The sequence below is a fragment of the Ovis aries genome, chromosome 1 (assembly GCF_016772045.2).
Source record: "Ovis aries strain OAR_USU_Benz2616 breed Rambouillet chromosome 1, ARS-UI_Ramb_v3.0, whole genome shotgun sequence".
Taxonomy (NCBI): domain Eukaryota; kingdom Metazoa; phylum Chordata; class Mammalia; order Artiodactyla; family Bovidae; genus Ovis; species Ovis aries.
Genome location: NC_056054.1, coordinates 112889662 through 112903600, shown reverse-complemented (window position 1 = coordinate 112903600; position 13939 = coordinate 112889662). Strand labels below are relative to the sequence as shown.

Here is a 13939-nt window from a genome sequence, read left to right as displayed (position 1 = left end):
CTTTAATGCACTTTTCCTAATAACTCACTCCCCTACTTCCAAAATCTTTCTTCTGTCTTTAGCGGAATATAGTATTTAAGGTAATGCCCTGAGCCGTTTCAGGGAGCCATTCAGCTTTCCTGGGTATCTCTCGTGTATACAGGAGGTGTGCTGTTGCTCTGCAGTCTCCCAGTCGAGTCTGACTGTTTGAGACCCCATGTACTGCAGCACGTTGAGCCTTCCTGTCCCTCACCATCTCCCCGAGTTCAGAAGCCCATGCACTGCCACTAGAGTTACCCCCACTCACCACAACTAGAGAAAGCCCACACACAGCAACAAAGACCCAGTACAACCGAAAATAAATTTAAAAATAATTGATGGAGGAAAACAAACAACTTTAATAATATGTATACCTCCTATATACAATTAATTTTGGCTGCACTGGGTCTTCATCACTGTGTGTGGGCTTTCTCTGGTTGTGGTTAGCAGGGGCTATGCTCTAGTTGCAGTGTGCCTGCTTCTCATTGGCATGGCTTCTCCTGTGGCAGAGCAGGAACTCTAGAGTGCACAGCCTTCAGTAATTTCAATGCATGGGCTCAGTAGTTGTGGCATACAAGCTTAGTTGACCCAAAGCATGTGGCATCTTCCTGAACCAGGGATTGAACCCACGTCCCCTGCATGGGCAGGCATGTTCTTAATAAACGGACCACCAGAGAAGTCTTCCATTAATGTTTTATCATAGGGCAGATGGAGGAGGGTCATCTCAGCCAAGACCCTAGAAGAATAGAGAGAAAACTATTTTTCCTTCTGAAGGAAAGTTATGACCAACCTAGATAGCATATTCAAAAGCAGAGACATTACTTTGCCAACAAAGGTCCGTCTAGTCAGGGCTATGGTTTTTCCAGTGGTCATGTGTGTGGATGTGAGAGTTGGACTGTGAAGAAAGCTGAGCGCTGAAGAATTGATGCTTTTGAACTGTGGTGTTGGAGAAGACTCTTGAGAGTCCCTTGGACTACAAGGAGATCCAATCAGTCCATCCTAAAGGAGATCAGTCCTGGGTGTTCACTGGAAGGACTGATGCTAAAGCTGAAACTCCAGTACTTTGGCCACCTCATACGAAGAGCTGACTCATTGGAAAAGACCCTGATGCTGGGAGCGATTGGGGGCAGGAGGAGAAGGGGACGACAGAGGATGAGATGGCTGGATGGCATTGCCGACTCGATGGCCATGAGTTTAAGTAAACTCCAGGAGTTGGTGATGGACAGGAGGGCCTGGCGTGCTGTGATTCATGGGGTCACAAAGAGTCAGATATGATTGGGCGACTGAACTGATATAACAAAAACATATCTCTCTTTCCCATCACAGCTGAGAAAAGACTAAAGAAAGAACAAATTACAAGGAGATGTTTCTAAATGAAAACTGAAATGAACAGGACCTTGTGGGGCCCTCTGGAGTGCAGGTATTTTCTGCTTCCCTTTCTTATTTTCAGAAAAAAAGGCTTCAGCCTCCTACACTTTCACTGATTTCCAAAGGGCAAACTGAAACACTTCCTAATCAGGGAAGTGAGGGAGTGCACAAACAAAGGAGAAGCAGTCAAGAAGTCAAGTCAAGGCATCTTCTGGGCAAGGTCCTGGTTCCTCCTGAGTGAAGTGAAGTCGCTCAGTCGTGTCCAACTCTTTGCGACCCCATGGACTGTAGCCTTCCAGGCTCTTCTGACCATAGGATTTTCCAGGCAATATACTGGAGTGGATTGCCACTTCCTTCTCCAGGGGATCTTCCCAACCCAGGGATTGAACCCGAGTCTCTCGCACTGTAGACAAGACACTTTACCATCTCAGCCACCAGGGAAGTCCAAGGATTATACATAACAATACCCTTCAGTTCTGCAGAAACTAAGGTCCTCACTCAGGTAAAGGGTGCTAACTTCAGACTGAGCCTTTGATTCCTGGAACACCACCCTGTTTCCTCACCATCACCTGATTAAAACTCATACACCCTGCAGCCCTCACTCTAAATTTGCCCATAAAAATTCTCCCCCAACACTATCAGAGAGTTCCTCTTTTTATGAGCACAAGCCACTCAATCTCCTTGCTTGGCCCTGCAATAAAATTTTCTCTGCTCCAAACTCTGAAGTTTCCGTTCGTTTGGCCTTACTGTTAGGCACACAAAGTTGAGTTTGGTGACCCAGTCAGGAGTCTCTGTCCATGGCAGGCTGACTACAGCTAGGAACAGCCTCTTGAGTCTCTAGCAGCTGCATGAGCTCACTTTGCTCTCGGGAAGATATAGGGACTCTTCCTGACAGGCCCCAGCCATCCCAGCATGAAGCTTTTCGGAGCCAAGAAACCTCCTGAGCTACGACCATATTGTGCTTCACTTGGTGATGATTTGCTCCAGTTTGCGCTATTTGAAATTTTCTCTCTATTCTATCCAGGCTCATTCCCTTGCAAGAACTATGACACTTTGGGCTCATTGTGAGCCAGTCTGGGCTTGAGGCAGGAGGTATATTCTCCCACCCTCCCACCCCTAGATAAAGCATTCAGAGATTCATTCTCTATTGACAGAAAATCCAAGGCAAGAAGACCAGGTCAATTAAGGCAAGGAGGCTGGGTCCTGCTCAGACTACATATTCATTTGTACTGGTCGTTAGAGTCCACAGAGCTTTCTCCTGCTCCAACCACCTCACTTCGCTGAGTGGACCCTTCAGTGGGTCAATCTGACCTTGCGGCCCATGGCGATGGCGGCTCCTTCTTGAGGGCTGCGTCATATTCCACGGTACAGATATCCCTCACCTTCTTGTGCCGGCCACGTGCCGACGGGCACTTGGGCGTTTCCCGCGGGTCTCGGCTCCGGCACAGAGGGCTGCGGTGACCCTGGGGGATGCCTGCATCTCTCCCCATTGGGGATATTTCTCGTCTTTTCCCGAAAGGTGCCCAGGGTTGGCTTTCCTGGATCACAATGGAAGCTCTTCTTTTTCCTATGACTGGATGATCCTCGACTGACTGACTTCGATGGAGTAGCACTTGTCCTGGAAGCGTAGTTGATCTACAACCTGGTGTCCGTTTCCGCTGCACAGCGTTGGGGTTCAGTCCTGTCTGTGGGTGGGGGGGGGCTTATGTGTTCAGCTCGTTTCCATTACGGGTGATGACAGGATATGGGATCTCATTCCCTGCGGTATCCAGCGTGTCCTTGTTCCTCCTCCCCTTCCTACGCAGTACTGGTACGGTTGATCCGTTGAGCCCGGCTCCTCATTCATCCCTCGGTCCCTGACTGCACCCTTGGGAAGCCCCAAGCGGCTTTCCTGTGTCTGAGAGTCTGTGTCTGGTTGGCCCAGGGATTCATTTGTACAACACTTTAGAGTCCACCCATCCGTGACCTTGTCTGTTTGACTTCCCTCACCAAGGGTAATATTCTGCAGCTCCAGCCGCCGTTGCTGCCAGTGACACTATCTGCCTCTTGTGGACGGCTCGGTGACATCCCGTTCTCTCCCTTTCTCTGATACTGCATCTTGGTGGCTGAGCCTTTGGGGATGGGCACTAGGGTTTTCTCCACGTCTCGGCTATGGCAAACGGTGCTGCTGTGACTGTGGGGGTTGCATGTGTCTTTCCGGATGAAGAGGTGCGACTTTCGTGGATATGTACCCAGGGTGGGGTTGGCATAGCTCACCTGTTTTCCTCTGACTTCATTCCCTGCTGAGTTAGTTTTCTTTTGAAAGCTTACTCCGACATCGTAGTCACGGTTGTTGCGGAAGTACAGTGGATTCCCAATATTGTGCTGGTTTCCGGTGGTCGGCAGAGTGATCCTGTTTTGCTTGTGCAGATCTCGAGTGTCATATATGGTTTCAGATTCTTTTCCACTTGAGGTTACTCCTGGGCACTGACACTGATTCCCTGTGTTGAACTGGATGAACTTGGCGCTTCTCCCTTTAGACAGGGTCCTGCGTATCTGTGCGTTGCAGCTCCCCAGTCATCCCTCCAGCGCTGCCTTTCCGCTTGCGTTACCCTAAGGTGGGTTTCTGCGGGAGTCGGTTTCTCCTGGCAAATAGCTTCGTTTTGTATTATTTTCCATGCTCCACATGCCTCTGTCCAACGCGGTCTGACATTCTCCGCCGAGTGTAAGAGTCTCCAGCTGCATCATTGCTTGTGACAAATGGCAATACTTGCCGTGTTTCTGATGCCTGAGTGATGGCTCCATGCTGCATCGATGCCACCCGTTCTTGGGCCCGCCGTGTGTGGCTGGGCGCTGGGGTTTGCTCCGTGTACGGGCCCTGGCAGGCGGTGCTGCCGTGGCGGTGGCGGTGTCCGGACCCTCAGACCTCCCCGAGGTTTGCCCTCTGCGGGCGTGTACCCTGGAGGGATGACTGTGCTCGGTCACATGGGAGCTCTCCTTGGCCCTCATGAAATCACAGCCACCTGCGCTGCCAGCCACCCCAGCCCCATCCCACCCTGAGGCCCCAGCAGTGTCACCCCCGACACTGGACACTCCCTCCTGATGGGTGGTGACTTTGGTCTCTGGGGCGGTACGGTGGGCCCACCCATCTCGGACCGGGTCTGGCCCCCAGCTGGCGCTGGCACTCCGTTTCTGTCCTTCGCTTGCCTGCGTCCTAGCCTCCGCCCAGAGCCACAGCCCGCCGCCGAGCCTGAGCAGCCTGTGGCACCGAGCACCAGTGTGGCTCGCCCCCGCTCACCCGCCACCCCACCCAAATGGAGTGCTCACCCGCCATCTTCCTCACGCCACAGCCCCCTCACTGTCACGGGCTGCCCTCTGCCTTTCCCGCCAGACTCCAGGCTCGGCCCCACCTCCCCACCAACATCCCCCTGGAGCTCGGGCTATCCCTCACACGTCCTGCCCTGGCCTGCCCTGCCCTGGCGTTCACCAGTGCGGGCCTCCGTCTGGCTGCGCAGCCCCAGCCCTACCCCCACGCCCACCCCTACCTACCGCAGATCCGTCCCAGCCTCTCACATGTGCCTGGCACGGCTTCGCCGCCGCGCCCATGCTTCTGTAGACGCCCTGCTCCAGTGGCCTGCCGATCTTTCGGCCAGGTCCCCGAGAGCCCCACGCCGCCCCTTCCCGCCGGCCGTCCATGCAGACGCCCCGACCGAGCACCCCGGGGCCTGCCTCCCAGCTCCCTGCTCGCCGCCGCGCCCTCTGCTCGCGATCGCCCTGCCCGGGTCCCTGATCCACGTGGGGCGCCCACCAGCCATGGCCCCAAGCACCTTCCTCCGATACTCTCCCCCATGCACTCTGACGCCCACAGCCCCGGCAGGGGCCTCGAGGAAACCTCCTTTGGCGACGGCAAGCACACGTCGGGCCACAGGGGCTCCTTTCCCACAGGGGACTCGCCTTTGTGCCATCGCACCCGAGTGTGCCGCCCTCGCCGCACGTTGGTGCCTTTCGTCTGCCGTCCACTTCCCCTCCGAAGGACACAGTCCTTGAACAGACGTGAAACCCTTTGGGGATAGACCAGCCGAGACGGGGCCAAGAGGAGACTGTGCTGGAGGATCACCCTCGCGCAGAGTTCCTAGGGAAGACGGTGACAGGGTGGGGAGAGGGATGGAGTGGATCCTGGATAGACAGTTTGGAGAGAATGGGAAACTATTCGATGTCATAACTAGGGGAGGGGTGCGTGGAACAGGGCGCTCTGTGTGTGTGTGTGTGTGTGTGTGTGCACCCGAGTGCCCACCTTTGGTTACGAGTGGGGGAGGGAGGCCTGGGTAAATCTTGCCTCAGTCCAGTAGGATTGAGAGCTGTGGTCAGGCAAGGGAAACAGCACGATGGTCGGGTTGTCCTCCCTGGCAGGCGTCGCTGCCTCTGGGCGACTGAACTGCTACCCATGCCTCCCGGGCGCCGTGGTCCGCCTCCCAGAGCCCACTCAAGACCAGAACCCTCTTGGAGCCGCCAGCGGCACACGGGAGTCACAGCCAGCCCGGGACCTGGCACGCACTGGCCAAGCCGCCCAGAGAGGTGGCTGGCATGAGAGACACGACAAGGCAGGCGGTCCGCGGCCACGGCCCCCACTCCCAGAGGCAGATCCCCCTCGCTCACCTTCGGCTGTGGCCACCGCCCCTGCCGCTGCTGGCCCCCAGCTGGCGACCGCCACAGCCCTACCCCCACCCCTACCGCCGCCCGCCCTATCCAAGCCCACCTCCTCACCACCACCCCCAGCAGGAGAACCAGCCCAAGCCCAGGAGCATCACCGCCACCACCAGGGGCAGCAGCCGCAGCCCCTCAGGAGGGAGGGAGGCGGGGGGTGGGGGTGGGGGGTGTGGTGGATGGGAGGCCTCAGGCGCGTCGTGGTGGAAGCGGCGCGAGGTTGCCACTGCGGCCAAAACCTTTGCCCCGCGGGACGGCGGAGGTGGCCTGAATCGTGCTGGGGCTGGACGGGCAGGGTCCCGGGGGCCTCTGGCGCAGCGCTGAGCAAGCGTAGGCTAAGAAAAGGGTGGCAGGGTGTCCAGCGAGGACGTGGGCAGGTGGCAGGCGGAGAGGAAGAAGAAAGGCTTCCCTGACCGGGAATCGAACCCGGGCCGCGGCGGTGAGAGCGCCGAATCCTAACCACTAGACCACCAGGGAGCGTCGGGGTTCAGCCCTCGCCTGCTCCTGGTGAGCCCCGCGCCTCCATGCCACCCGCCCGTGCCACCTTGCTGCCCACACCCGGCCTTTGCAAGTCCAGCCGCCTGCCCTGGCGTGCCGTCTTGCTTTCAGCACCCTCAAAACACTGCGCGCGCCGCCGGCTTCTCGCACACACGCCAAAAGCCGCCGGCCAGCGGGCTGGCTCCCTGCTCCCACCTCTCTGTGCCCCGAACGCCCCTGCCGGGAGAGCGCTGGAACTCAGCAAAAGGTCGGCCCGCTGCGTTGGCCGGGAATCGAACCCGGGTCAACTGCTTGGAAGGCAGCTATGCTCACCACTATACCACCAACGCTCCACAGCCCGGGCGGCCGCCAGACGCCGGCCCCGGGCTCGCCCCAGCATACTCTCGCCGCCGCCTCCGCATCCCTGCCCCGACGCCCCGTCAGCCGGAGGCTCTGCGCCGCCGCCGCCGGCGCCCCCAGCAGCCACGCGGCGCCCCAAGCGCGCCAGCGCCACGCGGTCGCCGGGAATCCACCGGCCCCACCGCCCCAGGGCGGCGCCCCCGCGGCCTTGCGGCCCTCCGGCCCTTCGCTCCCCGCCGCGGCCCGCCAACGCCTCCCCGCCCTCACCCCCGGCGGGCAACGCGGGGCACGCAGCTTCCAGCACCCAGCTGGCCAAAGCCCTACTCCACCGGGCGCTGGGCGAGGCCACTTCCCACGACGACAAGGGGACACGGGACCCACCTGCCTGCACGCGGCGGGGCCGTCGCGAGCCCACGAGCCCACTCAGGCAGCCACTGGGGGTCGGCGCGTGGGCGGGCGGCCGGCCGGCCGCCAGATCCGGCTATGGTCGGGCAAGGCCGTGGGGTCGCCAAGGAGGCCCTCGCTCCGCCGTGGCGACCGTGCGCCCGCCGACGACAAAGGGCTCAGGCTGGAGCGCTGCACGGGCAGAGGGGGTCGCCGGGAGCTAGGCCGGGCACCGCCGTCGGCGGCGCCCTGGCGCCTCGCCCAAAGACGGCGGGAGGAGACGAAGGGCCCTTGGGGGCCTGGCGGCAGGACAGAGAGCGACCGCGGCCACCAAAAAGGGTGTGTTGCCTCCCCGTCGGGGAATCGAACCCCGGTCTCCCGCGTGACAGGCGGGGATACTCACCACTATACTAACGAGGACGGCGGCGACCGTCCTGCCGCCCGGCCGCCCTCGGGCTCTCGGGCTGCCTGCCCACGCCTCCCCTTGCCCAGCACGGGCCGCCGGCCACCACGGGTCCCGACCCAACCGCGCACCAAACCAACCGCCTCGGTCACAGCGGCAGCCCGCCACCCCGACAGGGACCCGGACCCCGGGGCGCTGGACCCTCCCCAGCGCGCCGCCTCTTGCCTCCAACGCGGGCGTTCCGCCGGGAGAAGGGGGCGCGAGAAGGCAAGCGGGGCTGCGACGACACGGTGGGCGCGCGCCGGCCGGCGTCGGGCCAGGAGAGGCGCGGGTGGGGAGGGCCGGCCCGCCCAGGGCCCTCTGGGTCCGCGGCGCGAGCGGCGGCGGAGCCAGGCGCCTCGGCCGGCCGCCGCGCGCCGGCTCCGTCGACCCCCACTCCGGACGCCCGCCCGCCCGCCTGCCTGCCTGCCTGCCTGCCTGGCGTGGCGCCCCGCGCGGCCCGCCAAGGGCGCCGGTGCTCGCGCCGCGTCGGGTCCCAGCCAGGCGAGCGGCCACGCGCCCAGCCAGGCCCGCCGTCAGGATGGCCGAGCGGTCTAAGGCGCTGCGTTCAGGTCGCAGTCTCCCCTGGAGGCGTGGGTTCGAATCCCACTCCTGACAAGCCAGCCTTTTGGCCCGCCGGACAAACGCACCCGTCCTCCGCGCGCCACTGCCTTTCTCCACACACGCCCTCCCGCCGCCACCTGCACCCCCACAGAAGGCACCTTCAGTCCTTCTCAGCGCATCTTTCCTCGCCAGCTGGCTGCAGCTGCAGCTGCTGCTTTTCCTGCCTCCCTGCCTCCCCCTGGCCCACACTCGCCCACCCTCCCACTCCCACTCCCACAGCCCCGCCAAGCCCCGCCCCCGGCCGCGCCGAAGCACGCAGCCCCGCGGCGGGTGGCAAGCCCTCCTCCCTTCGCCGGCGCTCCGACTTCTGCCCGGGGAACGGCCTACTCGCCCTCGCAGCCTTGCTTCCACGGCTGCCCCCGCCAGCTCTCCCGCCAGGCCGGCACCCCGTCCTCCGCGCCCGCCCCGCCGGCCCGCCTGCGCTCCCCAGCCACAGCGAGGCGGCCGAGCCCCCGCCTTGCCCGCTAAGGGGCTGCCGCGTGCCCTCGACCCTTGTCCGCCGTGCGATCTTGGCCGGGCCGCAACCTGCCTGCCGCCCGCCCGGGACGCGTGCCATCCAGCCTTCCTGCTGGCCAGCGCACACCGGCCTTCCTTGCACGAGTCCGTCCCGGGAAGGGTGCTCCGCTGGGGAGGGAGCGGAAGCCCTGCGTGCCCGTCCAGCCCACCCCCCGGCGCCCGGCCCGCGCCCCCGACCTCGGCGCCACGGCGCCCGTTCCCGTGGGAAGCCGCTGCCCCGGCCGGAGCCAAGCCCGCCCTGGCGCGCTCCCTGCCTCTCAGCCGGCAGTCCCCGAGCCAGGAGCCGCTCTGCCAAAGGGCCCCTGCTCACCACCACCACCCAGTCAGAGCCGGACCCCGGGAGCGCGGTCGGCCAGAGCGCAGGAGCCAGGCTCACACGCCTTTGGGTCCTTGGGCCTGAGCGCGGTTCTAAGGATGGGATGGCGGGCGGGGGGCGGTGGCGGAGGCGCTCGGAGGCGTCGCCCTCCCGCGCTCGCGCTTCCCGCACAGACCGAGCCCGGCGTCCCTTCCCCCGCCCGCTCTCGCACGCCCCACCCCGGCACGGCCGGAAAGCCAGCCCGCCAGAGGGACTTTGGGTCGGGACCCGGCGGTCGCTGAGAGGAACGATGGCGCGCGGCCGCAGCGACCACGCAGCGCCTGCACCTGACAGGGATCCCGGCGCCGGGCAGACGGCGTCGGCTCCCGGCGCCCTCACGCGACAGCGACAGGGTCGCGGCGGCCGTGGTCGGCGCAGAAGGCGCGGGACGGGCCGAGTGGGCCCGCGTCCCGTCGCCCCGGGCTCCTGCGAGAGCGCCGCGCCCCGGGGTCCTGCACGTGCTCGGATCCTGTCTTACAGGTCGCCCGCCCGTCGTCTCCTGCTGCAACGGGGCAGAGAGATGCCCACGGGCGAGCAGTGAGCAGCGGCGGGCGGGTGGCGGCCAGCGCCTGAGGGGGCAGCGACGGGCGGCGCTGGCCACCGGTGCATGGGTGGTTCAGTGGTAGAATTCTCGCCTGCCACGCGGGAGGCCCGGGTTCGATTCCCGGCCCATGCAGCCCCAGCGTCCCCTTTTGGTCCCACGGTGCGGCCCCAGAGCCCAACTAGGTCTGCCCGCTGAAACGCGCTCGAGGCAGCGCTCCTGCAAACGCTGGCTTGCTACCTGCCGCCCGCTGCCTCTCCCACGCAGACGCCCAGGACCCTCCCCACCTCACCCACAAAAGGCCCTGCTGCCAAGCCTTCGTGGCCCCAAACCCTGCGGGCTCAGCCGCCCGTGCGTCCAGGCACCTTTCTTGTGTTTGCTCGCGTTCTCACCCGGACCCAGCCGAGGGCTCGGGGATTGCACTGGCAGGAATACCCCACCGCTGGCAGCCGCCCGCACCACACTTCATCTTTCACAACGTCCGTCTCCAAGCTCCCTGCCTCACTCTCCCCACACTCCGAGAGAAATCAATCACACTACGTTTGCACAGCCAGGAGCAAGGGAGCTGCCACATCTGGCAAGCATACCTCCCTTTTGCCTGCAGGGTCCCTGGACCACGTCTTGCAGGACGAGTTCCAAAGAAGTCCACCAGCTGCCGGCCCTCGCCCTCGGGCCTGGCCTCGGCAGAAATAGGTTTCCAACAGCAACGCCCTCACCACCTCAAACACCACCCCTTCCCCTGAAACCCTCTTGCGCGCCTCACCTCAGCATCAGCCCTGCCCCAAGAGCACCCCCACCTCAGCCTGCAGCCTCACCGTCCCCTACTCCCCCACATGCACCCATCCCACCCCCAGCTCCCCGCCTCCCCATCTCCACACACCCCGCCCCCCACGCCCCGTTCCTCCCTGAGCCGTTCCAAATCCCACTCTTGCCAAGGAACCTGCCTTTGCATCTGTCCCACTGGCCTGCCTCCCCCACCCCCCACTTCAAGCCACGGCCTGCTCCTTTTTCTGCTTCTTCGAACACAAGTAGAACGGATTCACATTCCTGGGTGAGTCTCAGGTGCCCGGCAAAGTGATTCAGTCCCCTGTTCTTTGCCAGGTGGTCTTCCAGTGTAGGTGAAGGCGAGATACAAATACACTTCTCCTGCTACAGAGGAAAGCTCTGTTGCTCTTCTACTGTAAGCACAGTCTTTCCTATCTCTTGATCCGACTTCAACTTCGTCCCTCCCTGCCTTTCCCCTTGGGTAGCCCTATGTACGTTTTCGAGGTCTCAAGGTCACTTTCCCTTTGCGCATAGATTCGTCTGTATTCGTCGTTAGAGTCCACAGAGCTTTCTCCCTATCCAAGCGACTCACTTCACTGAGCGGACCCTTCTGTGGGTCCGTCTGACCTTGCGGCCCATGGCGATGGCGGCTCCTTTTGAGGGCTGCGTCATATTCCACGGTACAGATATCCCTCACCTTCTTGTGCCGGCCACGTGCCGACGGGCACTTGGGCGTTTCCCGCGGGTCTCGGCTCCGGCACAGAGGGCTGCGGTGACCCTGGGGGATGCCTGCATCTCTCCCCATTAGGGGTGTTTGTCGTCTTTTCCCGACGCGTGCCCAGGGTTGGCTTTCCTGGATCATAATGGAAGCTCTTCTTTTCCTATTGCTGGACTGATCCTCGACTGACTGACTTCGACGGAGTAGCACTTGTCCTGGAAGCGTAGTTGATCTACAACCTGGTGTCCGTTTCCGCTGTACAGCGTTGGGGTTCAGTCCTGTCTGTGGGTGGGGGGGGCTTATGTGTTCAGCTCGTTTCCATTACGGGTGATGACAGGATATGGGATCTCATTCCCTGCGGTATCCCGCGTGTCCTTGTTCCTCCTCCCCTTCCTACGCAGTACTGGTACGGTTGATCCGTTGAGCCCAGCTCCTCATTCATCCCTCCGTCCCTGACTGCACCCCTTGGGAAGCCCCAAGCGGCTTTCCTGTGTCTGAGAGTCTGTGTCTGGTTGGCCCAGGGATTCATTTGTACAACACTTTAGAGTCCACCCATCCGTGACCTTGTCTGTTTGACTTCCCTCACCAAGGGTAATATTCTGCAGCTCCAGCCGCCGTTGCTGCCAGTGACACTATCTGCCTCTTGTGGACGGCTCGGTGACATCCCGTTCTCTCCCTTTCTCTGATACTGCATCTTGGTGGCTGAGCCTTTGGGGATGGGCACTAGGGTTTTCTCCACGTCTCGGCTATGGCAAACGGTGCTGCTGTGACTGAGGGGGTTGCATGTGTCTTTCCGGATGAAGAGGTGCGACTTTCGTGGATATGTACCCAGGGTGGGGTTGGCATAGCTCACCTGTTTTCCGCTGACTTCATTGCCTGCTGAGTTAGTTTTCTTTTGAAAGCTTACTCCGACGTCGTAGTCACGGTTGTTGCGGAAGTACAGTGGATTCCCGATATTGTGCTGGTTTCCGGTGGACCGCAGAGTGATCCTGTTTTGCTTGTGCAGATCTCGAGTGTCATATATGGTTTCAGATTCTTTTCCCTTGAGGTTACTCCAGGGCACTGACGCTGATTCCCTGTGTTGAACTGGATGAACTTGGCGCTTCTCCCTTTAGACAGGGTCCTGCGTATCTGTGCGTTGCAGCTCCCCAGTCATCCCTCCAGCGCTGCCTTTCCGCTTGCGTTACCCTAAGGTGGGTTTCTGCGGGAGTCGGTTTCTCCTGGCAAATAGCTTCGTTTTGTATTATTTTCCGTGCTCCACATGCCTCTGTCCAACGCGGTCTGACATTCTCCGCCGAGTGTAAGAGTCTCCAGCTGCATCATTGCTTGTGACAAATGGCAATAGTTGACGTGTTTCTGATGCCTGAGTGATGGCTCCATGCTGCATCGATGCCACCCGTTCTTGGGCCCGCCGTGTGTGGCTGGGCGCTGGGGTTTGCTCCGTGTACGGGCCCTGGCAGGCGGTGCTGCCGTGGCGGTGGCGGTGTCCGGACCCTCAGACCTCCCCGAGGTTTGCCCTCTGCGGGCGTGTACCCTGGAGGGATGACTGTGCTCGGTCACATGGGAGCTCTCCTTGGCCCTCATGAAATCACAGCCACCTGCGCTGCCAGCCACCCCGCCCCATCCCACCCTGAGGCCCCAGCAGTGTCACCCCCGACACTGGACACTCCCTCCTGATGGGTGGTGACTTTGGTCTCTGGGGCGGTACGGTGGGCCCACCCATCTCGGACCGGGTCTGGCCCCCAGCTGGCGCTGGCACTCCGTTTCTGTCCTTCGCTTGCCTGCGTCCTAGCCTCCGCCCGGAGCCACAGCCCCGCCGCCGAGCCTGAGCAGCCTGTGGCACCGAGCACCAGTGTGGCTCGCCCCGCTCACCCGCCACCCCACCCAAATGGAGTGCTCACCCGCCATCTTCCTCACGCCACAGCCCCCTCACAGTCACGGGCTGCCCTCTGCCTTTCCCGCCAGACTCCAGGCTCGGCCCCACCTCCCCACCAACATCCCCCTGGAGCTCGGGCTATCCCTCACACGTCCTGCCCTGGCCTGCCCTGCCCTGGCGTTCACCAGTGCGGGCCTCCGTCTGGCTCGGCAGCCCCAGCCCTACCCCCACGCCCACCCCTACCTACCGCAGATCCGTCCCAGCCTCTCACATGTGCCTGGCACGGCTTCGCCGCCACGCCCATGCTTCTGTAGACGCCCTGCTCCAGTGGCCTGCCGATCTTTCGGCCAGGTCCCCGAGAGCCCCACGCCGCCCCTTCCCGCCGGCCGTCCATGCAGACGCCCCGACCGAGCACCCCGGGGCCTGCCTCCCAGCTCCCTGCTCGCCGCCGCGCCCTCTGCTCGCGATCGCCCTGCCCGGGTCCCTGATCCACGTGGGGCGCCCACCAGCCATGGCCCCAAGCACCTTCCTCCGATACTCTCCCCCATGCACTCTGACGCCCACAGCCCCGGCAGGGGCCTCGAGGAAACCTCCTTTGGCGACGGCAAGCACACGTCGGGCCACAGGGGCTCCTTTCCCACAGGGGACTCGCCTTTGTGCCATCGCACCCGAGTGTGCCGCCCTCGCCGCACGTTGGTGCCTTTCGTCTGCCGTCCACTTCCCCTCCGAAGGACACAGTCCTTGAACAGACGTGAAACCCTTTGGGGATAGACCAGCCGAGACGGGGCCAAGAGGAGACTGTGCTGGAGGAT

General features: G+C 62.4%; 5 non-coding genes across 5 annotated transcripts; 2 read left to right on the top strand and 3 right to left on the bottom strand.

The window, feature by feature from the left end:
* Positions 1-6474: 6474 nt before the first annotated feature.
* On the bottom strand, positions 6475-6546 carry TRNAE-CUC (transfer RNA glutamic acid (anticodon CUC)). Its single transcript has one exon. It is a non-coding gene; the product is annotated as a tRNA-Glu (tRNA).
* Positions 6547-6824: 278 nt separating this feature from the next.
* On the bottom strand, positions 6825-6896 carry TRNAG-UCC (transfer RNA glycine (anticodon UCC)). The gene has a single exon. It is a non-coding gene; the product is annotated as a tRNA-Gly (tRNA).
* A 742-nt stretch (positions 6897-7638) lies between these two features.
* On the bottom strand, positions 7639-7710 carry TRNAD-GUC (transfer RNA aspartic acid (anticodon GUC)). The gene has a single exon. It is a non-coding gene; the product is annotated as a tRNA-Asp (tRNA).
* A 557-nt stretch (positions 7711-8267) lies between these two features.
* On the top strand, positions 8268-8350 carry TRNAL-CAG (transfer RNA leucine (anticodon CAG)). The gene has a single exon. It is a non-coding gene; the product is annotated as a tRNA-Leu (tRNA).
* A 1482-nt stretch (positions 8351-9832) lies between these two features.
* On the top strand, positions 9833-9903 carry TRNAG-GCC (transfer RNA glycine (anticodon GCC)). The gene has a single exon. It is a non-coding gene; the product is annotated as a tRNA-Gly (tRNA).
* Positions 9904-13939: the final 4036 nt, after the last annotated feature.